The sequence below is a fragment of the Falco punctatus genome (assembly GCF_963210335.1).
Source record: "Falco punctatus genome assembly, chromosome: 3".
NCBI lineage: Eukaryota > Metazoa > Chordata > Aves > Falconiformes > Falconidae > Falco > Falco punctatus.
In genome coordinates, this window is record NC_137582.1 from 91,128,733 (window position 1) to 91,151,191 (window position 22,459).

The following is a 22,459-nucleotide window of genomic DNA, read 5'->3' on the forward strand; positions in this document are numbered from 1 at the left end:
TACTTTGGGGTCTGCCTGGTCATTCACTGAAATATGTGAAAACTGTCAGTTGAAGAGCTACCAATGTTTTGTTTTGGTTTTTTTTTTTTTTTTAATAAAGAAAATACATCTCTCATGTTACACAGAATGCAGGGCAGGTTGTACTTGAAAGAAAAGTATAGTAAGCTGTACCAGTCGCATCCTAATTTACCACCTGAACTTGACCCACTGGTAATTCTTTCCACATTACATCTTGTTTTCTTTCTTAAATTATATATTTAGGTTTAATTATATACTGTTATGTAATCATTCCCAGCTTGTAAAATTCAGGTCAGTCTAATGTCAAGATGTATTAGGAGGTAAACAAGTCTGGCTACCGGCTAACAGTGCCTGTTCCCAGGCTTAAATTTTGAAAGTAGAGGGTTTGCAAGTGGCCAGCAGGTCAGTAATAGTTTTATTTGAACTGAAGATGGAGGCCAAAGGACTGGATTTTGAGCAAAGTGCTTTACGGCATGTCATGTAAACCTAGTGCTAGCTGAAGGGGCTACGATCTAAAACCAGGTGGTGAAAGAAAAAGGGGTTGTTTGTGGGTTCGTTTTGGCTGATAGCTATTTGCCTGCCCATTTCTATTTATGACCAGTTTTAGAAACATTTACTGTATTGTTTGCGTTTTTATTGCGCAAATATATTTATTTTCTGCTATTGGGCAGAAAAAGCAGTAGGACTGTATGTGTATACCCGCTTTGCATACAGCTAGGCAACTTTCTGTATTTTTATGATGTGTATGTGGTTTCAGAGTGTGTAAGCGAAGGTGTGTTCATGAGTCAAGCTATTTTGCTTCAAGTGAGAGATTGGCTTGCTGAAGATGACCCAGAAGAAAGCATCTCTCAGGCCAAAGTTGGGGAATGAGAATGATGGGGGAAAGGTTTTCATTCTTCTTTGAGGGAAACAAAACTCAACACTCATTCAAATATTGGGGTTTTTTCGTTTTCCTTTTAATAAGGTAGGAGGCCATAACCTCCCATTGCTTAGTGGCACATTACCAGGGTGGGATTGCTTCCCTGGGACAATGGGGGAGGTACTTGCAAACAAACTTCTCTGTGCGCACCTCAGAAACTTTATGTTGTTTAGCTTATTGTTTCAGGGATATATTAAGGTAATAATGGCAGAGAGGGCAATCATGTTTGGACTCAGTCCCAGTCTCTGCTTGGTAACAGAACCTGGTAATAACTTTGGGCTTGCCATCCAATTAATATTTTCCCAGATAGCTGACCCATTGGTCAGCTTGAAGGAACAACATGTCCTTTCAGTAGGACATGTCATTCTCCTTAGATGGATGGCCACATCTGGTAACCATAACTTAGAGGATGATGTGCTCTTGGAAGAACTATGGAGAGCCTGAATCAGCTTTCCTTGGTTGCAGTCACCTCAGGCCCAAAGTAGTTTTCACAGCCAGGTCTTTCTAGAACACTGTGGAATTTGAGTAGCTGGAGGCATGAAGACAGCGGGAGGGCATCTGGAAACATCACCATTTTTTTCTGACAGCTCTGGAGTACGTTGCATCACCCCTTGGTGAGGAGTAGATCAAAGGATCTGCAGAATAATGGCTTGAAGTTTAGGTTGAGTGGCTGAGCCCTTGAGATATGTCACCTGCAATTGTCAGTGCATTTAGGAAAACCTGAGAACCTGCTCTTGAGAAATGGGGGGAGAAAAGTCTCCTCTTACCTGAAGGGAATGGAAAGGGATGTCAGAGCCTTAAAAGCTGGTGGTGAAGGCTTGAAGCAGCAGACCTGGCATTTTTACATACCAGGTGCACAACTTCTTCTGTCCCATGGTGTCCCTGCGTCTCACATATTATCAGTGTGTCTAGCCTGTAATAACATGGTAGCAGGAATCTCTCTGGAAGGCTCATTTGCAAGCTTGCATCGTCCTTTGCTGTCCATCTTCTATAACTCACTGCTAGCAAGCCTCCTGTGTCACATGGCATCTTTTGCACCTGAGAAGAGTTTGGAGGGCTAACTCTGGGCAGTGCAGTTAGCTGATGTAGGTATACATCTAATCTGTTGCATGTGCACAGATGTGGCGTCAAAACACAGTGCAGAACATTTTCTGTTAGAAGGTGTTAGGATAAAAATAACGGATTTAATTGGGTCTCTGGTTGTACACTGAAAGCTGTTTCTCGGTGCTGCTAATGACTGTAAGGTTCTATATACATTCTTAATTATGCCATATAGTTTATGGTATTTATGCAAGTTAAAATGAAAACTATGAGCTGTGTAATGAGGTTGACCAGATTCAGCTTTCTAGAGCGAAAGCATTAGTGCTGTGCTTTTGTAGCTGGGTTTCCAGTACAGCGAAGGAAGGGCTGCAGTAATAACAATTAAAATGTTTCTGTCCTCCATTTCCTGGTTCTGCACAGGGTTGCTAAGTGAAATTTTAGAGTAGTTTCTCTTACTGTTTTAGAATTAGTTGTGGAAAAGGACCTATTTTCCAAGTGTAACCAAGTGATTACTTGGTAGAGGGAACCCACCACCTTGCTGTAGAATAAAAGTCCTTCTACAGAGAATTACTCAAAACTAACAGCTTGAGTTGCAGTAACTTTCCAGCCAGTATTACTATTAGACAAGCTTCAATGATTTTATAACATATAAGTATTAGGCACGTAGCGGCGGTCTACAGTGGGAAGGAACCCAGCTGAGGGCTATGCTTTTCTGCAACCTTCAGCAGCGGGCCTGAAATCACCACCATTTTGGCAATTACTTATTTCCGTGCTTATAGGATAATGGTAAGAGAGGGAAGGACTGTGTTCGGGCCTAAACAACTTTGTTTAATATCAAAAATCTTAATAGACTTAACAGTCTGGGAAATTTAAATTAGTCTGAATAAACAGAGCAGATCTCTGAGCAACATGGTCTAGTTGAAGATGTACCTGCTCATTACAGGGGAGTTGGACTAGATGACCTTTCAGGGTCCCTCCCAACCCAAACCATTCCATGATTCTATGATAACAGGGTCTTCGTGTGTCACCTTGATGGAACTGCAGCACGAAGAGAGGGAGACTGCATTGAACAACAGGGAGCCACTGAAGTAGTTTAAAAAGTGGGGAGTGATCTATAAGCAAGGTCTGCAAGCAACAGCAGTATGTCTTGAATTGATAGAGTGAAGTAATTTCTATAAACAAATGAAATTGCATTGGTCTTGTAGCCTGCTTGACTTATCTGGTGTTGAATGTCGGTGAGTAGGTAGAATGGCTTCTGTGAACAGCTAGTTCTATTAACTCTGTGCTTTGTGTATTGGTTCAGAAAGTGTAAGAAGAGAGGCTTGAAATATTGCAGCAACAGCAGTTTTCTAAGCCAAAATGCATAAATAACACTGATGCTTCTTATCTGTCTCTCTGTTGTACAGCCAAGAAGGAGGAGAAATCACAAATTACAAGTGTTCACTGGTTTATGAATCTAAGCTGGAGAGGAAAACGGACAGTATATTAACTGGGCATAGTATGAAGCTACTCAAGATTAACAGGCTGGAAGAGATCAATACGCGATACAACCACAGCAGACTGGAAAAAACAGCCTTTTTTCAGAGCATGGAAAAAAGAGAGACAACTAGAAGCTTTCAGGAAGAAAAATTCAGTGAAACAGATCCTGGAACAGAAGTTGAAAAGGTAACTAACTGTGTAATTAATTTTGTCTTCCCAAAGCACTGTCCCTTTCTTCTTTCAGCTACTTGAAGAGTTTACTATGTGTGTTTCCCAGTAGAGTTGAATTTTTCATTATCATCTGTGAAAATGTATTGCAGCTGTGAGAGACTGGTCAGCATCTTTCAATCTTTTGGATTCATAGAAGCAAGCACGTATGTTTTTATTCTGGGGTTTATTTACAGCTGGACTTACATTCAGAAGTTGTGAAGAAGTTGTGTGGGTTTGCAGCTTTTCAAAATCAGAAGATAAACATGCATTTTTGTTGGATTCATGTTTCAAAAGCATTTGTTCTATCTAACATCTCTGGAGTTAGTGGGGGCTGAATAAATCATATGCAAAGAGCAGATTTCCCAGAGGAACTAAGGTAGCTTTGTCCTTTGCTCCCCATTAACTGGGGAGCAGGGCACGGTGACACGCTGTGTGCCATGCTTGCAGGGATCAATGTAGCCCAGTGTAGCTCTGGGCTGCACCTGTTCCAGCAAGAATGGTGTTGGGCATCTAGTGCGGGGTCTCTGGCAGGAAAATGACTCTGTGATCAGCCAAAATGTGTACATGCTTTTTCTGTGGGAAAGCCTAGAGGAACCATTTTTTTTTTCATTGACACATAATTTCCACAAGAACTGAGGAAATATGCTTGCAATAGGGCAATGAGAAATTAATTTTAGACACCACTTTGTGAAAAGACATGAAAAGTCTGTGCTGTGGCTGTGTGTTGACTGTGCTGATATGGTAGAGCAGTTTTTCAACTATTCTGAATATTTTTGTGATGATACCCTGGAGAATTGGTGTAAAGTAAATTTCATGATGTTTTCATTTGTATTCACAACTCAAGAACCTGAATTTTTTATATTTCTTAATCTGCTGGGTCAGTCTTGTATGAAATTATTCCAGCCTTCAGTAAGCGACTGTATTTTTTTATTTTGTAGAGAAGGAAAATGATCTGTATATTAAAACAAAGCACGTCTCATGTAGGTAGAATGTGTTTATTTTTGAGAGTTTCATTTAGTGTTACAGTGAAAATGAGAGTTAAAATAAAACGAGGTGGTCTGAGTTTGGAGGATGTTATTTGCTTTTTTAGGATAGATCTATTCTAATGTGAAAATCACAACTTCCACAAGTGAGAAAGTAAAAATGGCTGCAATGCCATGTAGCTCTTCCTCTGAGTTTTGTCTCTTTAGGGTTAGGAAAAAGGCTGAGAGCTGCTTTGCCTGGGTTAATGCATTAATGCATCTGAATTTGATGATGAATTGCAGATTGTAGCTGAGGTGGTGGGATTTCCCCCCGTTTTTTGCTGCAAAGTCTCAAACCCGTTGCCTTGATGCTTGCTTCTTCAGTCTAATGGCTGGAACCGTCTCTTTGTTAAGAATGCAGTAAGGAAAGGCAGGGAGAGTTTAGAGGTGCGGCAGGGGAGAAAGGAATACATTTGGAAGATGAACAGCTGGTGGCTAGTTGCAAGCTGGAGAGATAGTTCTGTATTCCCGTTTTAGCTCATCAGTCTCCTGGGAACAAGACTTCAAAGGTGAAAGGCAGTCCAATTGAACTCTGGTAATATACCTCACTGTAGTGAGGTTTCCAGATACATTAACATTAGTTATATTTCTCCTAAGCTTTTAAAACTTAATTTTTACTGATTTTTTTTTTTAGGAATTTCTCAATAAGATATAGAAATGGGCCCTAGCTGTGCTGTTGATGAAAGGAAAACCAAGATCATCGTTTGAAAGGTCTTAGCTTGGTCTGCTTGCCTGATGAGCATTTTTACTGTACTGATCAGGAAAGGAAGCAAAGAAGATTGTGTGCAGGAAATACAGTAAACTTTGCTCAGGTGTATGTATTTACATGTGTATGCTTGTGGGCATATGTATGTAATTTCTGTGGGTGAAGTCCTCACTTTTAAAAGAGATTGACTTCAGTTCTATTCACTCCAATGGAAGTGGATTACAACTCGAGAGACCATCTAGAAGAGAGTGGTCAAAGTGTGTAGTTGCTGCAAGAAATAATGCTGTCTGAAACTAACTGATCATAATTAAAGAAGAAAATGATCATCTTCCTCAAAACAACTATTTTTCTAGATAACATTTTTTATAAAGTAAGAAACACAATTTTCATCTGTTAGTACAGTATATTATTGTAAAAACAAAAACCTAACCAAAAAAAAAAATTGCTTTCAGAGCCGTTAAAATACAGCTGCGGAAAGCAAACGCAGCAATTGTGACCATCCGTTATGAACAATGACCTCCCAGTGCAGCCTAGGCCGTGGTGCCGCCGAGGCGCTGTGGTGTTGCTGTCCCCTAGATGGCGCCCTTTGCCATAGCAGCTCGCCGCCGCCACCGTTCTGCTCTTGGAGAGGATGACTCAAGTCATCACAAAACTGCTCTTCACTTGTTTTGCATCTGTTTTGTTCAGAATGTCCTCTTGCCCCCCATTTGTACCGTTGGCAGCACATGCCTTTGTGTCTTAACTAAATTCTGCCTTCAGGAATGAATATGAAGTTTTGCTTCAAGTTATACATAATGAGTGAAAGACAGTTTTGTTTTATAGGAATGGTTTTCATATGTGAGAACCAGACTAAAAAAGAATAAAAATCCAGATCTGTCCTTAACCCATTGTACTGAACAGCCACACCGAGGGGTTGTGCTGGTCCAAGAGAGGGGGTGGCACATGGCAGGAGCAAGCAAGTGTGAGAAGGTGAAACCACCTCTTTTGACAACAGCGCCAGCTTATGCAAAGGCAAATTGATTGGAAACTACCACACAATTTATCCAGCTGCATTAGCTCCCGGTGAGCTACACATTCCCTGCCTAGACTGCTTCTGATGGCCCAGCTGAAACTGCACACTGTTGGTCAACAGCCCTGCAGTCTCTTCCTTCTGGCTGTTAACTGCTTAATGATCAGTGTGAGAATGCTATTTAAAGTTTTCAATTTTGAATTGCTATCTGAAATTAGGACAGAAACTCCCTCTCCCTAATGACTGTTCAGTTTTAAATGCTGTAAAATTATCTTCTTCACGGTCAGTGAAGATTCAGATGTGCAGCTTGATTCTTTCTGTTAGTAACGTTTAGAACTATGAAAGTTCCTAGGATCCTATTTACCAAGTTAATAACAAAAGTAACCCACCCACGTTGGGTAATAATTACATGACTACTTTTTCAGGAGAGCTTTATTAAATATTCAACAAAAGCTAAATCTAGTCCTAAGCAAGCTTCAAAGCTTTCTGAAATCTGGCAGACCACCCAGGGAGAGAGATTTGAAATTCAGGGTCTCTCTGCAAGTGCAATACTGCTGCACTTAACGTTCTTGCAACCTAGAGAGCTACAGCTACAATTGCGGTTCCTGTGGTTGAAGCTACTACTTTTCCGATAGTGTAGCTGTAAGGTTTCTGGTTTTTATAATTTTGCATCTATAAGGTTTGGCATTTACCTTGGCTCACCGTCCATCTGGTTTACTTATTTGGGATGTGGGGCCAGTACATTCATTTGGGCAATATGCTGTAACAGTAAAGATGCTCCCTGGGTGTGTACGTAAGCAAGCTTTCCCTTGGAAGTGTAAGCATTGTGAAGGATCTTTACCTAGAGCTCAGATACAGCTGAACTGTTGTGAGTAATGCATTACTTGCTGTCCACTGAGCCGTGTTGACTGGTTGTTGACACACTTACAGTCTACTGCAGAATGGAAACAAAAGACATTGGTAAAACACATTGATGTAAATGCCTCTCTGTGATTTTACCTTACATTTGCAGAGTTGTACTCTAGTCATTTACTGCAGTTCAGTTCATAAGTTGTATTGATTTAGTTAAACCACAGTCTTATGTACAAGAATAGAATTTCTCCCAATAAATGTGAATCCTAACATTTGATAAGAAAATGTGACACTGTCATTTGCAACTTACTGTTTATAAGCAGTAACTATTGGTAGCATTACTGCCCTTGCTGTCATCCTTGAAGGAACAAAAGTGGCAAGAAACAGAGCTGCTCTTTCCTTACTGCCCTATTTCAGGGCTTCTTAGTCCTGCTGTTTTAAGGAAACAATAATTTAATAGGGATTATACCTCCCACTAGCTAGGTTCATTTGAATAGATAGTTGCATAGCAACTATGCCAGTTAATTTTTAAGTTCTGGAGATCTTTGGTGTGCTTTCAGTTCAGGACAGGTGTGTTAGTTTCCTTGACTTTTTAAATTACCTAACACCCACCGCAAAGGTGGAAAAAATAGTTCTCATTGATATTTTGTTTCTTGAGTTGGAAAGACAATTTTCCATGCAAAAGTATCCCTTTAATGATATTCTGAAAACAGTTTAAGCACTAACTTTTAAATATTTAGCCCAACTGGAATATTGGATATACTCAATATTTGTTGGTCAGTTAAGCTAGGCCTGGGGATGTCTAATTAACCTATTATTCCTTGTCTCCAGTCAGAACGTGATCAGCCTTATCTCCTTTGAGCCTTCTTTCTTCCCCTTCACCACCATTTCTCTAGCAGTTACTTTCTATGCAGCCTCTGTGTTCGAGTCAACTGTGGTGGTAATAATACCTTTGCAAGTTCCTTTTTCCAGGGTAAGCCAGAGTTGTGGTGGCATTTTGAACAAGGTAAAAAATTATGACTGTTGCATGATTAACCCAAAATAACTTTCTTCCGCCTCCAAACACTGTTCAAGATACTGATCTTAATATGTTGACAGAAACCTATTTCTTGTGTTACAGTTTTAATCGAGAACAACTCTTTAACAAAATCCTGCAAGGGATCCTCACATTTGCAGTGAGACTTCTTAACTAATGAAGAAGAGATCAAAACTCTTAAAGTTTTCTTCAGCCTTGAAATCAAAGAACTATGTCTAAAGTTTTTAAAGCTCATTATGGTCAGAAAGTGTAAGTGGACTTCAGCCAAGTTTGGGCCCAGTTCTCTTTACAAGCCTCCTTTTCAGCTTGCTTGAAATGTTGTCATCAGGCATCATGTTGCCAACCTCATCCTGGCACAGCTTTACAGAATATCCTTTCTATGGTGCACTCTTCAGGTCCCAAATTCATGGCACTGTGTTGCCATGTGGCAATATGTGTGATTCTGTGGTTTCAGGCAGCTTTGTTTTATTTAATGCTCTCAGTTCCCATGCTTTTGAGAATATATGTCTGTCTGTCTGTCTCAGAAATGAAGAGAGGAGTATCAAGGTTTCCTGACAGAAAAAAAACCACAACTGAGCCTACCCTCCCCAACGTAACAACTACATAATAACTCAAAATGTTAGTTGAGCATGGTCTGAAGTCTCAGAAGCCAGAAGTTGGCTAAGGAAAGGACAACAGTCATATTTTTTTAATGTCTTGACATTTTTCAAATGATTTTTGTAGTTTGATTTGTGAATTTTTAGTATTTGAGATTTCTGGTGCTCATATTTCTCCACAGAGAGAGGGAGCGTTTTAACTTCTTTGCTTATTCATCTCTGATCAGATAAATACACAAGCAGAGAAGAAATGGTACTGTTTCTTCTTACCACTTCATCTTCTACAATGACTATTTATAATCCTTATATAGAAGGATTCCTTCCTTATGAATAGACCTAAGACCTTATGTAATGGTCCTTCAAGTCCGTATATCCTTATAGATAAGATAATAAACCATGACATGCTTTGTGCCTCAGATTTTCAGCTTTCTATCTCTGGAAGTGAAACAGCTCCCCTAGGCTTAAAATGGAGCTGGTAGCAGAATTTTTTTATTGAAGTCATTTACCATTCCCAACTTTAAGATCCTGCTTTCAGTTGTTCAAAAATTTCCCATTTTTTTTGGCTGCTCCAGCCAAAACTTTCCATGCATCACTTGAATCACATTGAATTGTTTGGGAAAATTTAGCAGAAGCAGTCTTATCTCCTTCTGGAAATTTTAGGGGAAAGAAGATACCTTAATAATATTGAAAGTATCACATCCATGTGGTTGAAATGATCGGGCACCTCCGTCCTTCGGATCAAGGACTTGGTAGTTGGCAGGTGAGCAGATGCTGGGTATGAGATGGGGAGACACCTAGGACCCACTTTCTGCATGGTGGTGGTTTGGATACGGAAGCAATGCAGATAAACTGGCAAGCACAGGAACAGAAAGGACTGTAGAGAGTGAAAAGCCATGGCATTTCGAACTGACCTTCTGGTGTGTGTGCACCATGACACATTTTAAGTCATTCTCTTGAATTTTGCTCTTTGGGTATTTTTTTTTTCTCCATTTCTCGCCTATTAAAAGGGAACAAAGGTGACCAGTGGCATGAACGGCTAACTGCAAAGGGATTGCATTAACAGTTTGCTTTCATTTGAGAAGTTCTGGGATGTCAGAGTAATTGCCTTTCAAGTCCATGCAATACACGTCATGTGTAGATCCCTGCACCTGTTTCACACTTGTCAGTGGACCATCACTTCCTTATAGGTTCAGGGAATGTGTTGAAGTGTGAGATGGGATCCTGCTGTGTGTCTGAGCCTTGGTAACTTACAGAGCTGGGGAGGGTTTTGAGGGTGCCTGCCAACTGCATCTGCTTGAGCAGGAGAACTAAATTAATCAGTTGGTTAAAAATAAAGAGATGGATCTACCCCTGCAAAGAAATGCTGCCTGGATTGCAGGTAGTTTCTACCTTTTGGCTTCCTATCTCTGGCACACCTTGTGGACTGTCTTAAACTGTGGAAGAAAGAAAGGGATCCCTGCATCTGGGAATGCACAGGTAGTAGATACACTTCTAGTAAGTTAGATGTATTTTACTGATCAGTATTGGTATCATTTAACTGGATGAATGTTGTTTGTTTCTGGATGTAGCCAGGTAAACCTGTGTGTTCTTTCGTGCAGCGGCACGTGTTCCTCTCTGTTGAAAGTCTATCCGGCAGTAAATCCTAGACGGTTGATGTGCTTTTCAGGAAGGTGCATCTCTCCCGTTGCTGTCAGAGTGCTTTGGCTCGCTATTAAAACGTGATGCATCCTCTAGTGACCTCTGCTGGGTGCAGGACAAGGGACTGCCTCAAGGTTACCCACCCTCTGGCCACCGTGAGAGCAGGATGGCCAGCCCTTCTCGTTGTGGGACTCGATCCCCAGTGAGGCTCATGCTTGTTATTTTCCTGTTGTTGTCAAGTGAATGTAGCATTATTTCCCAAAAAAAGTAGTATCACTAATTATATCAACTAGATGTTGCAGTCAAAGATAATATATATGTTTGCAGTGACTTCCCGGAAAGTAATACAGTGCAGTGATGACCCATCATGTTTTAACTAAAAAGCTTTTAGAAGAATTCTTAACAGGAAATATGCATAGATAAATAGAAAGAAAGGAAAAACTAAGGGGATACTCAGGAAGTAAAAATACATTAGAAATGTCTTTATCCATGTTGTTAATTAATTTGGTAGTGTCAATTACTGAAAGATTATTTTTGTGAAACATTCCCTTTAAATAATGATCTTTAAGTCCGTTCTTGGGCCAGCTTGATAGTAGATGAAGGCTAGCTGTTCAGTACCATTCTGTCAAGAATGTTGTCCCTAATATGCAGCTCTGTTGGATCTAAAGTTCAGTCACATTCAACTACTGAAACTGCTAATACTGTAGAATTGTGTTTCATGCAAGACAGTCAAACAGGAGTTGTAAAGAGAAGATAATTTAGTAGGTATCTAAAAAACACACTAACACCTTTCTTTATAGAAAGTGTTTTCTGTAGATTCATGGGCAAATAAAAAACATCAGGTCTGCAGTTGGTGGTTTGCATTTTCTCTCTCATGTAGTCTGAAGCTGTTACTGCACTCAGAGATGAGCTTGAAAAAAGATCTTTTTTGTTTATGTTTAGCTCACTAAGATTTTGCATTTTTTATTGGGTGAATTGTAGATTTTAAAGAAAAATAAGCTCACTTCTTTCCACTGTCCTATTTTTATTGCACTTATACTGTTTTGCTACTGTCAATTTATTTTTCAAGCTTTAAAGACCTAAAGTCAGTGTATTAAATAGTATTTATTAGCAAGAAAACTGTATCCATTGCATTGTGAAGAAAACAGATTTTAAAATACCCTCTGTTAAGACTACCAATGATTGCTTTCTCGTACTTGTCTGCACTGAAGTATTTTTTTCCTGAATTTTGTATAAGTCAGTGACTGTCAGAGCTCTTTGCCAGTTTTGCTGCACATGTCATGAACTCGCTTTTGAAATTCAGAGTGGTAACGTCTGTCAGACATTTGTTTTTTGATTGCTCTGCATGTAAGTTACGTTTGTTCTTTAAGTTAAAAGGCATCTCCTGAAGTGCAAGTTTCTCAGGCTATCTTGTAAGTCCTCATACATAGAAAGGTGGCATGGACTCAGAAGTATTTCAAGAGCAGAGCAAGTGTTCTTGCCAGGGAATGGCACTAGGACTGTGCTTGTGCAGGAACTCCAGGATAATCTGAATCCTTAGCTTTGGGAGGAAATGAGCCAACAGTAGCCTGAGACCAAGATTGCTCTGCCATCTCAGGACCCCATGGCATGTCCATTCCAGATTTATCCTTCCTTCTGTCTTTCTAGAGTAGTATTGTTGTCAACTGCAAGTGAACTGTTCCTAGAGCTTCTTTGTTCCTCTGCATGCTGATGTGTCCTGTGGCTCTCAGACCTCTGAAGGTTTGGATACATGGCTGGTGTGATGAGAAAGGCTGGTGAAGTCTACCAGTGTTCATATTTGAGAATAGTAGTTCCTTGAACTCCTGAAGTGAGGAAAGAAGGGGGATGGGATCTAAAGAGCTCTATGGGTCTTGCTCACTTTTCTGTGGTTCTGGAGAAAATGTGAGTTTGGCTTCCTAAGGGAGCGTGAGGGAGCAGTGCTGTCCTTTGGTCATGATGCTCCTTCCTCAGAGGAATGTTAATCGAGATAGGAAATTTAGAGGTATAACAAGTAATTTAAATAAATCCATTTTCTTTCTCTATGTGATACTACAGCAGAATACTACTGCCCGTGGCAGGCAACTGTACTTTTGGTAAGCCTGTATCTGTAAATGGCCTTTGGTAATAATCATATGTGTTGTTACAAGAAAGGATAGACCCTTGCTGAGATTGTGTGAGGCACAGTACAGGTTGGATCCACTCCACAGCATTCATTATCTGAACAGCTGGATAAGGGAGAAGTAAAGTGAGAAGCAGGTACAGAGATGGATGAAGAGTCTCCTCAGGTCATGCTCTCAGTCAGTGACATTCATACAGAGACATCTGTAATATGGAAATTAAATTGCTGACTCTGTCTAGTATCCTCTTTAGATAGCTATATGCTGAGATCTGAGGGGAGGCATGCCTCCAAACCCTCAGCCTCCTGGATCCCAGCCATTTCATGGATGCTGGTTACTCTGCAAAGGTCCTGCACACCATTTGGTCCAGGATCTAAAATGTCAAAAATCTGTAGCAGCTTCTAGATGTTTTCTTTATTTTTCTGGTGTTCATTTACATCCAATTCGCTCCTTCCTCCCCCAGTTCATTCTTCTTGGGTTTTATTTAGATTATATGAATACTGTGGTGAGAGGTTTATGATAGACTTTGGAATATGTGACTGTGAAAACATAGGAAAATTAGATCAGTTTTGATACAGTAAAAACATGGTTGTTATTTCAGTGTAAAAATGTTGAATCTTGTCTGTTTTCCCTTAAAAACTCCTCTTTGACCTTAGATGCATGGCTTAGCAAAGAATTCTTTTGGCCATGATCATCCAAAGGTGTCTTGTTACAGGTTACCTACCCAGCCAATTTGTAATGTACACCAAGGTGCAGGGAGATACATCCAGGCTGTCCCTGTGACCTTTCTCTTCTGGCACTCTTGTGCAATGTCTAGTGGACACGTTTAGCAGAAGTCACGGTGCAGTAAAAGTGACTTTCCAGTGCTGAGTGCAGTGTGAGGATTCCAAACAAGGACCCTTGCATAGTAGGGGTTGCATTTCTTATCACCTTGAATGGAAACCTCACATGTAATGAGCATTTTGAGGAGTTGAGTATCTTAATTTTTCCCCTTATATGGACAATCATAATTCGTGGTGTTTGGTCCTTCAGTGTTTGCTGAAAATGGTTCATTTTTTCACTCCTGAGTGAAATCCCCTAATTGTTATGTTGAAAATGTAACTGTTAGGCATGCATTGTATAGTATATATGAGAGGATTTTTTTTTTTAAGTACTATGTACTTAAAAAGTACAATCAAGTACTTTTAAGTGCTTGATTGACATTTACAAATTAAATTCCTGAAGGAAATGAAAATGAGGCTCTATAATACGACCTTATGCTAAAGAAAGCACTCACAGGATGTTGTTATAATACATGTAAAGGAATTTGTTATTCATACTAAAAAGAGAAGAGAGGATATTTTTCTATAGTTCCCTGTCTTCAAGGCTAACTAAGCTGACATACTAGTACGCAGGATCTCCGTAACTCCATGCCTGGACTAAATAGTGATGGAGAAGATGCATGGGCAGATAGGGTCATAGCTGAAATTAAACCTATCTAGTTATAAGCCTGTCTAGTTGACCTCATATCTTAAATAGTGACTGTAGTTGAAGATGATAGGAGAAAATTACAGCCTTTTATCTTAACTACTGGCAGTGAGACAACAAGGTGTAGGATGATTTTCTGTTGACCTTTGACAATGCCACAGCCCTTAATATCTTCATTACATTTTAAAGGACATGTTCACCAAGAGAATTGTTGCTTTTGTCAAACCAAACACTTTCTGCTGGTTTTCTGAAATTCGTAGTAGACCTATGTTTTGTAGTTCTAGATCTGGAGAAATTACCTAAAGCCTCTTGGTCCTGCATGTTTTAGATCATCCCAGAGGCATCCTAGGTCTCCTGTTTATACTTACTCTATGTATTTCGACAAACTCATATGTTAACAGGGCTTTATTGTGGTCTCATAAGACACTTACTCTGTTCTGTAAGAATAGAAATGTATGGCATGGAAATGTAGCTTGCTGGTGAGGGCATCTAAAGGGTTGGAGGGTCTAAATATAAGTCCATATAGCACCACTAAAAAGGAAGAATGAAAAAATTCAGATGATTAGGACAAATGAATCGGGCAAATTGACTAAAACTATTAACTATTCTATAAAGAGGTGTTTTTGTCACTTCTAATCCTCTAAGCTGTCCTTCTTTCAAGACAGTATTCTAGCTGATAAAATGAGGTTCTCTCTCCCCATTGCAGCTTTCCAGCGCTACATCCAAGAGCTGTATCTTTAAACTCTGTTGCATGCGTGCTTCATTTTTAGGTGTAGAATAACTCATCATCTGTTAAAATATGCAAAGATGTGGATTTATCCAAATACTGAAATTGCCCAGGACTTTGAAGGCATTTTCCCTTCATTGTCCTGATTCCACGTACAACTACTGTGTCTTCTGTTATGTTAGTTGCCAGGTTCATTGAATGCAATATTTACAGCACTTTCCTTGCTGTAAGGAGAACACCTTGTACACATATGCTGCACAATAAAATCTGTAGTACAAATATTTATAGTAAGGTTGTACAACAAATATGAGATTTCAATTCAACTGTAAGTCACTCACTAAAAAATTACTTATGTTTATCAGGCAGCTACTCCAAAGAACAAGCATGAAAATCTTTAGCTAGGGATTCATGGTTGGAATTCCTAATTCTCTATGAAATATTTTCTGCCTGCTATCGATTGCCAACAGATTGATTCAAAATGTATGTGAGGACTGGCATGGGACTTGTAAAGAACGCTTGTATGATGCCTGTTTGCGCTATTCCTGGCTCACGCCTGTGCTATACATGGTCCTCCTGCTTCATTAGCAGTAATTTCATCTATGGTTAGATATTTCAGGAGGCCAGCTCAGGATGAGCATTTGCTTCTTATGTCCTCAGGCAATACAAATTTCCCTGCATTAGAGATTATTTATGGACACTATGAGTGACAGTTGTCACATCAGAGACCTGACAGCCTAAGTAGGCAGGCTGTTACAGAACTGTATGGAGAAGCAGGGGCTCAGAGGGATAGAAAGAAGCATGCAAGGTCACCCAGCAGATCTGTGACAGAAGCAGGGCTATAAGCCAGACTTTCTGACTTCCAGACTGGGGCCTGAGTCATGCTGCTACTGCAGCGTGACCCCCTTGCAATGAAAGAAATGTTTTCATTATCACACCTGTCTCTTATATCTGGAATTGCATTCTCTGACACACGTTGTATGAAAGCCCTCATGTTATTGCTAGCATTTGACCAGTATGTGGGAGATCTCTTTTTTTTTCCCCCCACAGATTCTCCATTTCAGCATCATGTGACTGTGGTAGAGAAAATTGGCTTCTTAGCTACCTCTGGGTTCCAAAATCAGTGGAATGCTTAACTGAAAGAATATGGGTTGACAATAATGATTTAACCTCCTTTTCCAGATCTGCCAAGTCTCCTATAGTTTCAGGATCTCATGCATCTGGAATCATACCCTTAATGTATGCAGTGTCTGGAACTATGAATGGTTTTCCAAAATCTTCAGCACACACCAAATTAAAAATTAGGCTCTTAAAAGTACCCCCCCACACACATTATCTTTCGCTTACATTTGACTTTAGAAACTGTGTTTTGTGTTTTACCATGGAAATCATCATAATTTATAGGGACCCAGCAATGCAAGGAAGGTCAAGAAGAGAAGTGCGTATCTCTAGTGTTATACGCAAGTTTCATCAGCATGAATTTGGGATGAGAACTTATTTGTGTGTAAAATGAAACACTGAAGTTTATGCCAAATAAACATTTTATAGAAAAAAAACCCCAACCTGAAACATTGCTTTGGAACATCTGTTTATCTGTTGTTCAATAACTGTCCTGTTTTTTGGTTTTTTTTCTTCTCAGCTTGTAAAGGCATGCTTCCTTTTGTCTTTGTGGTACTCCACTGTAGTGCAAAAGTGTCATTCAGTGTTAGAACTAGATGAAACTAAAGTGTAGCTTTCAGAACGATGTTAGACATTTAAGGTATTGTTATCTGTTGGTTAATTATAACTGCAAAAAAGCAAGTACTGTTTGTTCCAGTGGAAAACAGATTTTCTACCTTCCAGTGAGCTAAAATGACATGCTAAAGGATATGGCTGGAGATGCTTCACCACGTGGGTGGTCTTGGATTACACGTTATTTACAGTGACTGTGTTCAAATGCTTGAAGTTACGCATGCGCTGAAATGCTTTGTTAAATCAGGTTTGTTAGGTGTTAGGTATTTATTGACATTGAGGTTGTCTGAGCATACACCCAGTAAAAAGATCATTACTCTTTCAATGAGCTCATATTCTATGTGTAAATAAAAACAAAAGGAGAATAACACAACAAAGAAATGAAGTTATTGTTCAGTGAACTTGTCCTTGGTGCTTGCCTTTGCATGACCAGTGTAATGCTTTAATTACATCAGAGGATTTTTTCAGGCTTCATTGTCCAGGGTTTGGTTTTTGTTAGGATTTTGCTGTACCATGGATTGTGTGATAAGCCTTCTGTTGTTGATTCCTTGAAATAGGCAAAAGAATAAAGGGAAAGGTAAAAGATAAATCTGAGGAGCAAAGAAAAGCTGGCCCCTTTTTAATTTCTTTTAAATTGTCAGAGACCCAGATTGTTTCTCTTTTACAGAAGTTCTCCATTTAGATCAAACCAGGCCAAACTCCTTTGGAGTTATTCTGGTTTACACAGGCCAAGAATCAGTCTACTGTGTTTCACTAGAGCAGAAAATAAAGAAACCTGCATTAGGATGATTCCCTCTCCTGCCAGAAAGTGGAATTTCAGTACATAAAATGTGCATTTCAGAGAAAACTTGCCCAGCTGCCACTGATTCATTGTCAGAACTGCAGTCAAATGGGAGTTCCAGTTTTATTCCTGAAATGTAAATTCTTTGGTTTATGAAGCTGGATTTTTAAAATTATTTTTTTAGCCTATTGGGAACTAGCTGGACTCATTTCTCTTTATTCTTTTCTAGTGCTTTCATACTTATTTTCCCTGAAAGTGACCCAGCATCTCTGTTTTGTGAAGATCAGCTGTTCCATCTGATACTCGTATCAGTAGGACTCTATAATATGGGAGACAGGACCTTGGACTAACATCCCTTTAATGTCTGAGCATCAGTTTAAAATCTGTAATGTATGTAGTATATACGCACTACTCTCTGATTGAATGGGCGGGCTAGGTGTTGTTTGAAAGATTGTTCCCAGTAAGTCATCTGGGTGCAATGAAAAGAGAGAAGAAAATTGCGTTCAGATGAACTGTGATCCATGGATTATGTAGGATATAAACCTTCAAACCTAGCAGACTTATGTTTTTGTTAGGAGCTGTTGCCAAACATTTGTCTTTTTTTAGAGATCCTAATGTAGATAATCCTATATTCATTTTCTTAAAAAAAAAAAAAAAAAAACAAATCCCAAAACCAAAACGAAAAAAAGCAAACCCTGATTTTTATGAGCTGCAATAGTAGGTCTCCCCTTGTGTCCCCATCACCTTACCTGTTGTTAGCTCACTGGTGTTCAGGAAGAGTAGACAGGTAAAATGGGCAGGCTGACATGCAAAACTGGACCCTGTGTATAATGTCTGAATTCTCAGCAGTCTGCCAATTGCTCTGCTTGGAATAAGTTGGAACAAGAATAAGTCTGTTTCCAGCAATAAGCAGTCCTCACTGATTAGCTACGTGTGTTTTTCAAATACGCTGCAAATGATATTTCAGTTCTGTCTCACCTCAAAAAACACATCCTAGATAACTTGCCTACAGTGTATTTTTTTCTTTTGAGGGGCTGATAAAGAGCAACTACAGTTTACAGTGACCTCCAGTGGTGAAAAACCCTTTTGGAAGAATGGCATGGCTAATATCCCAATTTTATCTGAAAGTCATTCCTCAGAGGGTTTAAGTGATGCAGATTTTAGTCCTATAAAACATATTACATTCAGATTTATTTATCATGTTTTGTATCTTGTTTCTGTTGTTTTTTAAAAAAATCTTGGGTTTTTCTTCTTTCTGCACTTTCTCCTTTCAGGATTTTCTTGCTTTTTAAATTGACAATACTTGACAGTAGCCATACTGGAGTCATATTTTATATGTGCTGTATGAGGCTTTGCTAATTATATGTTTCCTGGTATAATAGCATGAGATCAGTTCTGGTCTTCCTTCCCTCAGAAATCTTATATTCTGTGGTCTCCTCAATGCTCACAATTTCTTTCAGCTCTTTCCACATCTGCTTTTCTGGCTTTCCCATATATTTACAAAGTCTCTCATATGTTGTTCATTGAGGACTCCTTCCATTTCACTTAAGCTGGCTTCTCCAGTGTTCTGTGTTAAGGGTTGATTCTGCAATGGTTTAGCCATCTGGCTAGCCCAGACCCCACAAAGAGTATGAAAGGATAAATTTTTGGAATTGGTGATGCTGGAATATGCCACTGGGGGTGGAGGGAAGATGTTCCCATATTCTACAAGGCAGAATATGCCTTTATGTTTTTGAGTTCTTCATAGCAATTTTAATAGTAGAATACTTGTCTTTGCCTATGCTGACTTCTGTACTGTGGGCAGCAAAGATTAGCCTGATTGCTGTCAGTTCTTTACTTTCATTTCTTAGAATTACTGACCTTTCCCTCAGAAAATAGAGAGCTATCTTCAGGAATGAAAATGGAGCTGAATTCTACAAAGAACAGTTGAGATGTCAGGTTGTTCGTGGTTTTGTAGGGGAGGGGAGGAAATTTTGGGGGTTTAATATGATACAGGAATCACTTGCCTTTCCCAGATGATTTTCATTCTTTCACACTCTGTATACTAAGTAAATGTGCTCTGTGGTACACATGCCAGGGATCAGAAATCATCAGACTTAAGCCAGCTGCTCTGAATGTAAATTCACGTGTGCGAGACTTGAGTGGACATATTCTGAGTTGCCAACAAGCTTGTAATGGGAGTTGTATTTTCCTGGAAATATCTAGATAGAGAAACAGAAAAAGCAGGTATGAAGATCAGGTTTCAGAATTTGAAAAAGAAGGCATCTTTGCTGACTTTCTGAACCAGGTTTTGCTAATTATAATGGGTCCTTAATTCTCATGGACTTTCTTTGGGATGGTATTTGAGAGACTGTCAAAATGGAGTACTTCATCTTGCTTGAGACAGGCTAAAATTTGAAAAACAAACTAAGCAATTAATCAATACAGCAGAGCAGCCCACTGAAAGATAAGGCGTGAAACATTGTTCTTCAGACTGTGCTTGGACTGACTGTCATAAATCCTTCCCAAAGAGATCAGCTGGGTGCTGTTGCCTTTCCTTTAGAGAGGCTTTCTGTACCTCTGCCACAACCACAGTGCCAGGGAGTGAAAGATCCTGTTGCCTTTATGAAAGAAAAGGGGGTGTTGCCCTTCTTGACCACGTTTCTGCTTTCCTTGCTGGGGGCAGCGGTGCTTGTAAATGGGAATATTCAAGTTGTGAGAAAATAGGGAGCTTGGATGCCATGCTGGCAAGGAGCCAGTTAACTTCCTTGGAGTCTCTCAATAGCCTGCTCCTTGTGAACCCTGCAAACGCCTGGAAATTGAGTGTTGATTTCTAATAGCTGTGGAATAAACATGTATAAGAATAGTCCATTCGTTTGACTTCCCAGGCCAACGAAAAACCAGGGCTCATGTTGGAGCTGAGGTGAAGAATTGGTGATATACGTAGTCACGGCTGGTGCTGCAGTCACAGGTACGTGCTGCTCACCCTGTAAGGTTTTACTAGTAATCTCTGGGCAGTGGAACACAGATATCAAGTTTCATGCCTCTTTGAGAGGCTGTGGACCTCTGAAGAGATGCTGATGATGTCAGAGCAGCTTGAAAAGTTAGAAGACTGTGGATGTCAGCAACACAGCAGGTGTTGGAGTGACAAAGGTTCAGACCTGTGACACGAAATGTAATGGTGCAACAGCTGTAGCTGGCTCCTCTGTTCTGGCTGATAAACCATTTATATCAAAGCTAGCTGGAAACTGAAGTACCTGCAGATGGTGATGAGTCTTGTGGGCTTAGGAGACTTTCTGAACATGGTGTTCAGTGATATGAATGATAACCATAACAAGTCCACCTCTCTCCAATTGTTTCTGCTCCTTAAATGGCTCCAGGCATGTTCCTTTATCCCTCCTAATAATAGATGGAATTTACAGATGGCTCATATACCAAGTACTTAATACCAAGCACTATCAAAATGCGTCGTAGCTTCAAACCATAGTTTTGGATGTTCTCAGTACTTTCCAGGAGTGCTTCCTCAGGACAGTGGTGTTTCCTTTTTTGGTTCAGCAGTGGTAGGCATCTGAGGGATTTTTGAGAATCACAAGATAGTCTTTAGGAACTAATGCAAGCTAATTAGAATACATGATTGTGAAGTGCTCATTCCATCCTAAAATCTATAGATCTGTGACTCAGTGTACTAACATAAAAAAAAAAAAAAATTAAAGCTGCTTGAATCTACCAACCTTATTTCCCAGCTCAACAAGATGAAGCAGGGCAGAAACAGGATTTGTGCATCCAGATGACCATTGTCTAGATAAGGAGTGAATGATATCACTGTATAAGGCACTTCTGATGCCTTCCTTAGAGACTTTATCCTGCCTTGGATGAAGGAAAGCCAGGATGCGAGCCACAGAAACACTTTCCAGTTTAAAGACATTTGCAGGGTTTCATGTTTCAAATGATAATTACATCTGCCTATAGACTGTGGAGGTAGGTAAGGTGGGAAGAAAGGGGAGGGTGGAAGAACTGAATTATTATTTTTTTTATTTTTCTTTCAATCTGACTGTTTTTTCTCCTTTGTATTTTGTTGGCTCAGATTCTTCTGTTGAGTATTTTAAAAACAAACTAAGCTTTAAAAAAATTGTACTCAAACAGTCTGTCCTGAGCTTGAGCAGACTAACTTGCAGTGCTGTGGACTGCACCACTAATGAAGCAGACTGAAAACTTTTACTTTGCAATCAGGTTTAACTCTGTCTCTGCAATTTCTAATGAGCCCTGAAAGCCTGAGAAACCTCAAAAAAGCAAATTGCATTGTTTATTCATATTAAAACACACCTCTAAGTCTCTTTTTGGGACATGTAAGTTACTGTACCCCACAATGGAATAAGGTATGCAAGGTTCATGTAAATTGGTTGTGCGTAATGCTTGTCACTGTCCCTCGTCCAGTGGAAATTTTCCTTGATTGGGATTAGTCTGTTCAAGCAAGTGCATGCATGTTAGCGCACTGAAATGACATGAATCTAGAGCCTACCAGCAGCTCCCTACTTAATCTTCACATGTACAGTATGAGCACATGGATTAAGTCAACGATTCTTCTTTGAAAGTTTCTTCATAATTTAAGGGCCTAGGAGATGCTGTGTGTGGAGTTACCATGAGGGAGGGAGGATGCTGCCAGTGGGTGTTCTGTCACGTCTAAACGCCCAGGTTACAAGAATGAAATAGCTTTGCACAAAATGCTTCTGAACAGTGACCTGAGCACAGCAATAATGTGTTCAAGGGAAGCAAATGGCTGACAGGTCCTTGATATTCAAGTTGGACTATTTTTAAAAAAATCATGTCCCTTCAGCTTACTCATGACTTTGTGCCTATAGATTATTTTTCCTATAGCAGTAAGCAATCCTGAGCACTCCTTCAGAAAGTGTAAGGGTTAAAATAGATTGCTTACTTTAACTGTCATCACTCAAAAGAGGCATGATTGTTCTTTTATTGTGATGCATAGCCACTCCAGCTCTGGTTATGTCCATGACAGTTACAGATGCTTCTATCAATTGCTTTCAACATAACAGTTCTTTTCATTTTCATGGCCTGATGCCTCTTTTCAATCTCAAAGGTCTCAACATCTGATGACTCCTCTGAATGATATACT